Below are 8,000 nucleotides of genomic sequence, written 5' to 3' on the forward strand. Positions count from 1 at the left end.
GGTGGGGGTGCAGGTTCTGGACTGGGGCCAGAAATGAGGGGTTCAGGGTGTGGGAGGTGGATCCAGGCTGGGGCAGGAGGTTGGGGTGTGAGGGTGAGGGCTCCAGCTGGGGGTGTGGGCTCTGGGCTGGTAACGAGGAGTTTGGAGTGCAGGAGGGGGGTCCAAGTTGTGGCAGGGGGGTGGGGCGTGGGTTTCAGGAAAGAGTTTGGGTGCGGGATGGGGTTCAGGGCTGGGGCAGGGGTTGGGGTGCGGGAGGAGGTTTGGGCTCCAGCTGGGGGTGCGGGCTCTGGGGTGGAGCTGGGGATGAGGGGCTTGGGGTGCAGGGGATGCTCAGGGCTGGGGTAGGGTGTTGGGGTGTTGGGGGGTGCAGACTCTGGGAGGGAATCATAGAGTCATAGAATATCAGGGGTGGAAGAGACCTCAGGAGGTCATCTAGTCCAACCCCCTGCTCAAAGCAGGACCAATCCCCAAGCTTGGGTGCAGGAGGGGGCTCAGAGCTGGGTCAGGGGGTTGGGGTGCAGGAGGGGTTTTGGAGTGCGGGCTCCGGGTGGTGTTTACCTCAGCCGGTTCCAGGGAAAGGGCGACATGTCCCTTGGCTCCTAGGCGGAGGCGCAGTCAGGCAGCTCTGCACGCTGTCTCCACCCTCAGGTGCCACCCCTGCAGCTCCCATTGGCCGCGGCTCCCAGGCAATGGGGGATGCGGAGCCAGCGCTCGGGGTGGGGGCTGTGCATGGGGCTGCGGCCGTCCCTCCATCTAGGAGCCGAGGGACATGTCGCTGCTTGCGGGGAGACGCGCGGAGCCAGGTAGGGAGCCTGCCAGCCCCACGCCAACCGGACTTTTGACAGCCCAGTCAGCAGTGCTGACCGGAGCCGCCAGGGTCCCTTTTCGAGCGGGTGTTCCGGTCGAAAACCGGACACCTGGCAACCCTAGCCAGGATGCTGGCAGCCAGCAAGATTCCTCTACTATTAAAGTTGCAGTGCCCAGAAAAGAGAAGGCCGACATCTCAGTCACATGGCTACACGCAGCCTAGTGCGCAGTGAGGAAAGTTGGCCGCACACACTTGGAAATCAGCAGCAGCTTTATTATGCAACAAACAACTCTATGCCGTGTTAACTCTGGCCCGTCCTTCTGTGACGCTTGGAAAGGCTCCTATGAGAGGGGGAAAAACACAATAAAAGCAATGATCTTCAGCTATATATTGATCTTCCAAACTCTCTGTTTCTATCCATCCAGCTTGCATCTAAACACTCGACACTCATATTAAAACGACCATCATTTCCACCTGAAAGGACCACGTTTCCTGCCCCTCTAGGGTTACAGGGGTGTACCCAGGGCCGGCACAACCCATTAGGCAACCTAGGCAGTTGCCTTGGGCGCTAACATTTGGGGGGCGGCGACCGCGGCGGCCGGATCTTCGGCTGCCCCCGTTGTCGTCGGTATTTCGGGGGCGGGACCTTCTGCCGCCTGTCGGGGCGGCATTTCGGGGGTGGGACCTTCCGCCACCTAGGGCGGCAAAAACGCTGGCGGCGCTCCTGGGTGTACCTAGAGCTGTAGTGCACGGCCCGTGTCTGTGCTTACCTCGCTAGTCCTGGAACAGCTCCTCGGGAAACAGCACCTCAGCCCTTCTGGCCTGGAATAGGAAGAGGAAGGATTAATCATTCAAACACATAACAGCCCATGTCACCGTGGGGCTGAAGGGCTCCTGCTACTCAGACTGCATCAATGGGCACAGAGACCGGCCATAATCTGATTCGCTGCAAAGGGACCTTAGGCCTTGGCTACACTTACCGGCAAGTTCGACGGCTGGAAATCGAACTTCTGGGTTCGACTTATCGCGTCTAGTCTGGACGCGATAAGTCGAACCCGGAAGTGCTCGCCGTCGACTGCGGTACTCCAGCTCGCCGAGAGGAGTACCGCGGAGTCGACGGGGGAGCCTGCCTGCCGAGTGTGGACCAAGGTAAGTTTGAACTAATTCGAAATAAGGTACTTCGAACTTCAGCTACGTTATTCACGTAGCTGAAGTTGCGTACCTTAGTTCGAATTAGGGGGGGTAGTGTAGACCAAGCCTAAGAGGAGAAAAACGTAGGGGAGGCAGAGCATCAGCGCCACCCTGTGGTGAGTGGCTTACATGACTAGTTTCTACCTTACTTTTTTGGAAGAACAATACAAAGTCCTAACTAAGGGGGAACTGTTTCCTTGCAGTGAGCCCAGGACGAATTCCCACCAGAGGGGCTGCTGCTGGGCTAGGGTGTTAACTTGGACCCTGCCTTCCTTTGCAATCCCCAAGCCTCTTCAAGCGCAGTCAATTAGGACTCCAGGAACAGAGGTGGTTGCTTTGGGTAGGTCTACACTTGGGGCTATTTCGACCCTGCTAGCACTGGTGTAACAGAAGTGTAGATGGTGAGGCCTGGCTAAGGCAAGTAAAGGGACGCTTGAACCCTATGGCTATGCACCCTACCTCCCCATGCAGGGCCTCCCGTGTCTACGCTGCTATATTTAGTAGGGTAGAGTCCTGCCCCTTCCCCGCTGCCAGAGCCTTTCCCCACAGCAGTGAAAGATTCCAGTGGGGAAAGGCTCTGGTGGGGGGAGGCAGTGCGGAATGGCACCGGCAGCTCCCCGAGCTGAGCCTGGCTGCCCTCCCTACCACAGCCTTTCACGTGTAGCTACACGCACCCTACGTGCTGACGTAAGTGTAGACAAGGCCTTTGTGTAATAAAGGACAGCGCAGGATGGAAGAGGGACAGGGTCAGGATTTAAGGATCATGGAAGCTTTTTTTGTTGTTAGCTGCTGTATGGAGATGGCTGCTGTGTTCGTAAAGGGACCCCTGTACTACAGAAATAGCTCAGGGTCTGGGACAGGGTGTCACATTTTTCCTTGTCCTTCTGCACCTCAAAACTTTTTTTTTTAAAAGGCTACTAGTCAAATCCTGCAGTTGGACTGCACACTGTGATATGGTTCTGCAGATCCTAGGCTCAGTGCAGATCCTGGCAGCTGCGTGGGAATGTGCCTGAAAGCCGCTTTTGTGCACCACCCCCACCAACTTGGAGGTCATCTGGCCACTGGGCCAGCCCCCAGCATAAAGCAGAGAAGCCTCGGGGATGCCGCAGCCATGCCCCCTCTCCCTTGGGAACACCTCCCTCTCCTGAGGAGCCATTACAACAGGCGGATGGCGCCCATTACAGAAGAGGATCATCACACAGTGGATGACCAAAGCACACAGTACAAATTAGACCCCATTGGTGCCATGACAGGGCCTCTGCGTCCCCATTGCCATCTCCTTGACCCACACCCTGGGACCTCTGCTTCCTCACTGCACTAACCTAAGGATATTACTTACGTTCACGTACCAAGTCCAGGCCTTCTGATCAGGGTCTGTCTGCCGGCGTGCTGGACAGTGCACCCTAGGGAATCAACACAACGGCTCTCCTGTCAATGCTTACATTCTCCAGGGCGAACTTTCAGAGGTTCAGCCTCTCAACAAAGAGAGCAGTTTTCAAGACGTCTCACGGGAAATCAAAGGCAGACACAATCTGGGAAATTACCGAGGGACTGATGGCCGAATGCTGCGCTATTTCCACTGTTCCAGAGGGATTTCCTCAGAAGTATCTGGATGATTATGGTTTCAACACAATCCCTGCCTTTTACATAAACCCCAGGCCACCCCACTTACAGGTCAAGAAATGAGGATGCAAGGTGCCCCAGACATACATACGGGGCACTGCCAGTTGTGAGAATATGGGACTGAGCAACGCTCTGCAATCTCAGTTCAACAAGTCAACAAAACTTACCTCAGCAAAGAAGGCAACTGAGGTGAGCGTGTGCTTCTTCCTGCCCCACTTGGGCCTTGGGCCTGAAATCCTTCCCTCTCTCATGTGGGGCTCTGCAACATAAATACCCATGAGTAACAGGGACAGCAAGCCCTACAGAGCAAATCCGTACGGCAGATGGTAGAAAGAATAGCTTATACTATCTATCTATCTGTCTATCTATCATTACATGTTAATTCACTTACAGCATCTAGGCCTCCCCATTGTAGCTGAATGGCTCACAGTCAGAAGCTGGGATGTATCTGTTGAGGGGCTGGATTGTAGGATGAGAGTCCATGCATAGGCTCAGGCCAATGTCTTCCTATGTCACTGTCCAAAGTCTGGCACTAACATTCATATTCAGGCATCTAAACGAGTGGATTGATTTTCAGAGGAGCTGAACAGCCACGGCTTCGGCAGATTCGAGTGAGAAGTTCTTGGTATTCAGCATTTGAGAAAGGTCCGGCCATTTATTTAGGTGCCTGAGTGTGGCATTGCAGCCGCTGCCATGGGTCGTTTACAATGAATACGGAATCAACATCATCTCGGCACGACAACCAAGTTCAGGATCTAATCGAGCTGTATCCTCTCTGTACTGCTGTACGGTTGCGAAACATTGGGACTGGGCCACTATAACGTTGTATATTGGGCATAGAGTGGAATGACTTCATTTGTAAAGCAGATGTTTATGGTCGCTCCAGTCTACAGACTACTGGGGCCATTGTCCGCAGATGGCGTCTTATGCTTTTCAGACATGTCGCGACTATGCCACAAGACCAGGCCTGCACAACATACGGCCCGCGGGCCGCATGCGGCCCATGGGGGCTCACTGTGCGGCCCGCGGGGGGATTCTAAACCCCACGCACACAAAGTCCCGAGGCTGGCGTGGCGGCGCTTCCTGGGGCAGCTCCTGGTGGCGTGCCTGCCCGCCGACAGGAGCCAGCAATGTGGGACACGGGGATGGAGCCCTCGCGCGCCGCCGCGCCTCCACGCCCCCCCTGGTCCCAAGCGGGACATGGAGCCCGCGCGCACGGCTGCCCCTCCCCACTGCCCCAAGCGGGACACGGGCACGGAGCGCTTGCCCCCCCTCCCCAGCGGGACACGGGGCTCAGCCACCGCCCCCGTCCTGAGCGCTTTTTGCCCCCCCCCCGGGACTCCTGCCCCATCCAACCCCCCGCGTTCCTTGATGCCCCCCCCGGGACCCCTGCCCCATCCACCCCCTTCCCTGTCCCCTGACTGCCCTCTGCTGCCCCATCCAACTCCTCTCCTGATTCCCCATCCAAACACCGCTTCTCCCTGTCCCCTGACCACCCTTGGAACCCCTGCCCCTGACTGCCTCCCACCGCCCCATCCAACCCCTGCTCCTTCCTGACTGCCCCCCGGGACCCTTGCCCCCATTCAATCCCCCTGTTCCCTGCCATCTGACCGCCCTGACGCCTATCCACCCCCCGACCAGCCCCCTGAACTCCCCTGCCCTCTATCCAACATCCCCTCCCTGCTCCCTTACCGCACTGCCTGGAAGTGGCTGGCGGCACTACAGCCGCGCCACTGGGCTGGAGCCGGGCCATGCTGCCACCGCGCAGTGCCTGGAGCACCGGGTCAGTCTGAGCTTGCAGCCCCCCCGCTTCCCGCGAATCAGCTGTTCGCGCAGAAAGCCTGGGAGGGCTGAGAAGCAAGCGGCGGCTTCACACTCAAGCCCAGGGAGGCGGAGCGGAGGTGAGCTGGGGCGGGAAGCGGTTCCCCTGCGCGCCCCTCCCCCCGGGTTACCTGCTGTGGCGCGGGCGGCTCCCCCCACCCCAGCTCACCTCCGCTCCGTCTCCGCCTCCCTGGGCTTGAGCGCGAAGCTGCCGCTTGCTTCTCTGCTCTCCCAGGCTTCCCGCGCGAACAGCTGATTTGCGGGAAGCAGGGGGGGGAGCGGGAGAAGCGGGGCGGAGTGTTCAGAGGCGGAGGCGGAGCAGAGGTGAGCTGGGGCCGGGGAGCGGGGCGGAAAGCTGGAGAACCCATTGGGTCGGCTCCTAAGGCGCCACTTTTGGATAATGTGCTCAGGGGGAGCAGCTGCTCCCTCTTCTCCCCCCCAGCTACGGTCCTGGTCACTTCAACTTACCGGTTGTTAAATTCAGAAGCCCTTTTAGAACCGGTCCCGCGCAGGACAACTGGTTCTAAAAGGGCTTCTAAATTTAACAACTGGTTCCCACGAACCGGCTCCCGCTCACCACTGGAGACCTCCTGGAAAAGTTCTCTGTAGTAACTTTTAATATCCCATCATTGACCATTGTTATTGACCTATTGACTCATCAAACCATCCCCTCCATAAACTTATCAAGCTTAATCTTAAAGCCAGAGAGGTCTTTCGCCCCCACTGTTTCCCTTGGAAGGCTGTTCCAAAACTTCACCCCTCTGATGGTTAGAAACCGTCGTCTAATTTCAAGCCTAAATTTCCCGACGGCCAGTTTATATCCATTCGTTCTAGTATCCACATTAGTACTGAGCTGAAATAATTCCTCTCCCTCCCTGGTATTTATCCCTCTGATATATTTAAAGAGAGCAATCATATCCCCCCTCAGCCTTCTTTTGGTTAAGGTAAACAAACCGAGCTCCTCGAGTCTCCTTTCATACGGCAGATTTTCCATTCCTCGGATCATCCTAGTGGCCCTTCTTTGTACCCGTTCCAGTTTGATTTCATCCTTTTTAAACATGGGAGACCAGAACTGCACACAGTACTCCAAATGAGGTCTCACCAGCGCCTTGTATAACGAAACCAGCACCTCCTTATCCCTACTAGAAATACCTTGCCTAATGCATCCCAAGACCGCATTAGCTTTTTTCATGGCCACATCACATTGCCGACTCATAGTCATCCTGCGATCAACCAGGACTCCGAGGTCCTTCTCCTCTTCCGTTACTTCCAACTGATGCGTCCCCAGCTTATAACTAAAATTCTTGTTAGTCATCCCTAAATGCATAACCTTACACTTCTCACTATTAAATTTCATCTTATTACTATTACTCCAGTTTACAAGGTCATCCAAATCTCCCTGCAGAATATCCCGATCCTTCTCCGAATTGGCAATACCTCCCAACTTTGTGTCATCCGCAAACTTTATCAGCCCACTCCTACATTTGGTTCCAAGGTCAGTAATGAATAGATTAAATAAAATTGGACCCAAAACCGAACCTTGAGGAACTCCACTGGTAACCTCCCTCCAACCTGACAGTTCACCTTTTAGTACGACCCGCTGCAGTCTCCCCTTTAACCAGTTCCTTATCCACCTCTGGATTTTCATATCGATCCCCATCTTTTCCAATTTAACCAATAATTCCTCATGCGGTACCGTATCAAACGCTTTACTGAAATCGAGGTATATTAGATCCACTGCATTTCCTTTATCTAAAAAATCTGTTACTTTCTCAAAGAAGGAGATCAGGTTGGTTTGGCATGATCTACCTTTCGTAAAACCGTGTTGTAATTGGTCCCAATTGGCATTGACCTCAAGGTCCTTAACTACTTTCTCCTTCAAAATTTTTTCCGAGACCTTGCATATTACAGATGTTAGACTAACAGGCCTGTAGTTACCCGGGTCACTTTTTTTCCCCTTCTTGAAAATAGGAACCACATTAGCTATTCTCCAGTCAAACGGTACCACCCCCGAGTTTATGGATTCATTAAAAATTATCGCTAACGGGCTTGCAATTTCCCGCGCCAGTTCTTTTAATATTCTCGGATGAAGATCATCCGGTCCGCCCGATTTAGTCCCGTTAAGCTGTTTGAGTTTGGCTTCTACCTCGGATACGGTAATGTCAATCCCCACTCCTTTATTCCCATCCGTCTCGCTTCTACTATTCCTCAGCCTTTCATTAGCCTCATTAAATACCGATGCAAAATATTCATTTAGATATTGTGCCATGCCTAGATTATCCTTAATCTCCACTCCATCTACAGTCTTAAGCGGTCCCACTTCTTCTTTCTTTGTTTTCTTCCTATTTATATGGCTATAAAAGCTCTTACTATTGGTTTTAATTCCCCTCGCAAGGTCCAACTCTACTCGGCTTTTTGCTTTCTCACTCCATCTCTACATGCTCTGACCTCAATAAGGTAGGTTTCTTTGCTGATCCCCCCCCTCTTCCACTCCCTGTACGCTTCCTGTTTTTTCTTAATGACCCCTCTGAGATGCTTGCTCATCCAGCTCGGTCTA

At 54.3% G+C, this 8,000-nt stretch overlaps 1 long non-coding RNA gene across 1 annotated transcript; it reads right to left on the reverse strand.

Moving 5' to 3' along the window:
- Window positions 1-3,180: 3,180 nt before the first annotated feature.
- LOC135980331 (uncharacterized) lies at window positions 3,181-4,497 on the reverse strand. The gene is made up of 3 exons (XR_010597434.1): window positions 4,014-4,497; window positions 3,790-3,881; window positions 3,181-3,402 (listed from the first exon to the last, which is right to left on the reverse strand). It is a non-coding gene; the product is annotated as an uncharacterized LOC135980331 (long non-coding RNA).
- Between the last annotated feature and the right edge of the window lie 3,503 nt (window positions 4,498-8,000).

The sequence above is a fragment of the Chrysemys picta genome, unplaced genomic scaffold, assembly GCF_011386835.1.
Source record: "Chrysemys picta bellii isolate R12L10 unplaced genomic scaffold, ASM1138683v2 scaf2717, whole genome shotgun sequence".
In the NCBI taxonomy this organism is placed as follows: Eukaryota; Metazoa; Chordata; order Testudines; family Emydidae; genus Chrysemys; species Chrysemys picta.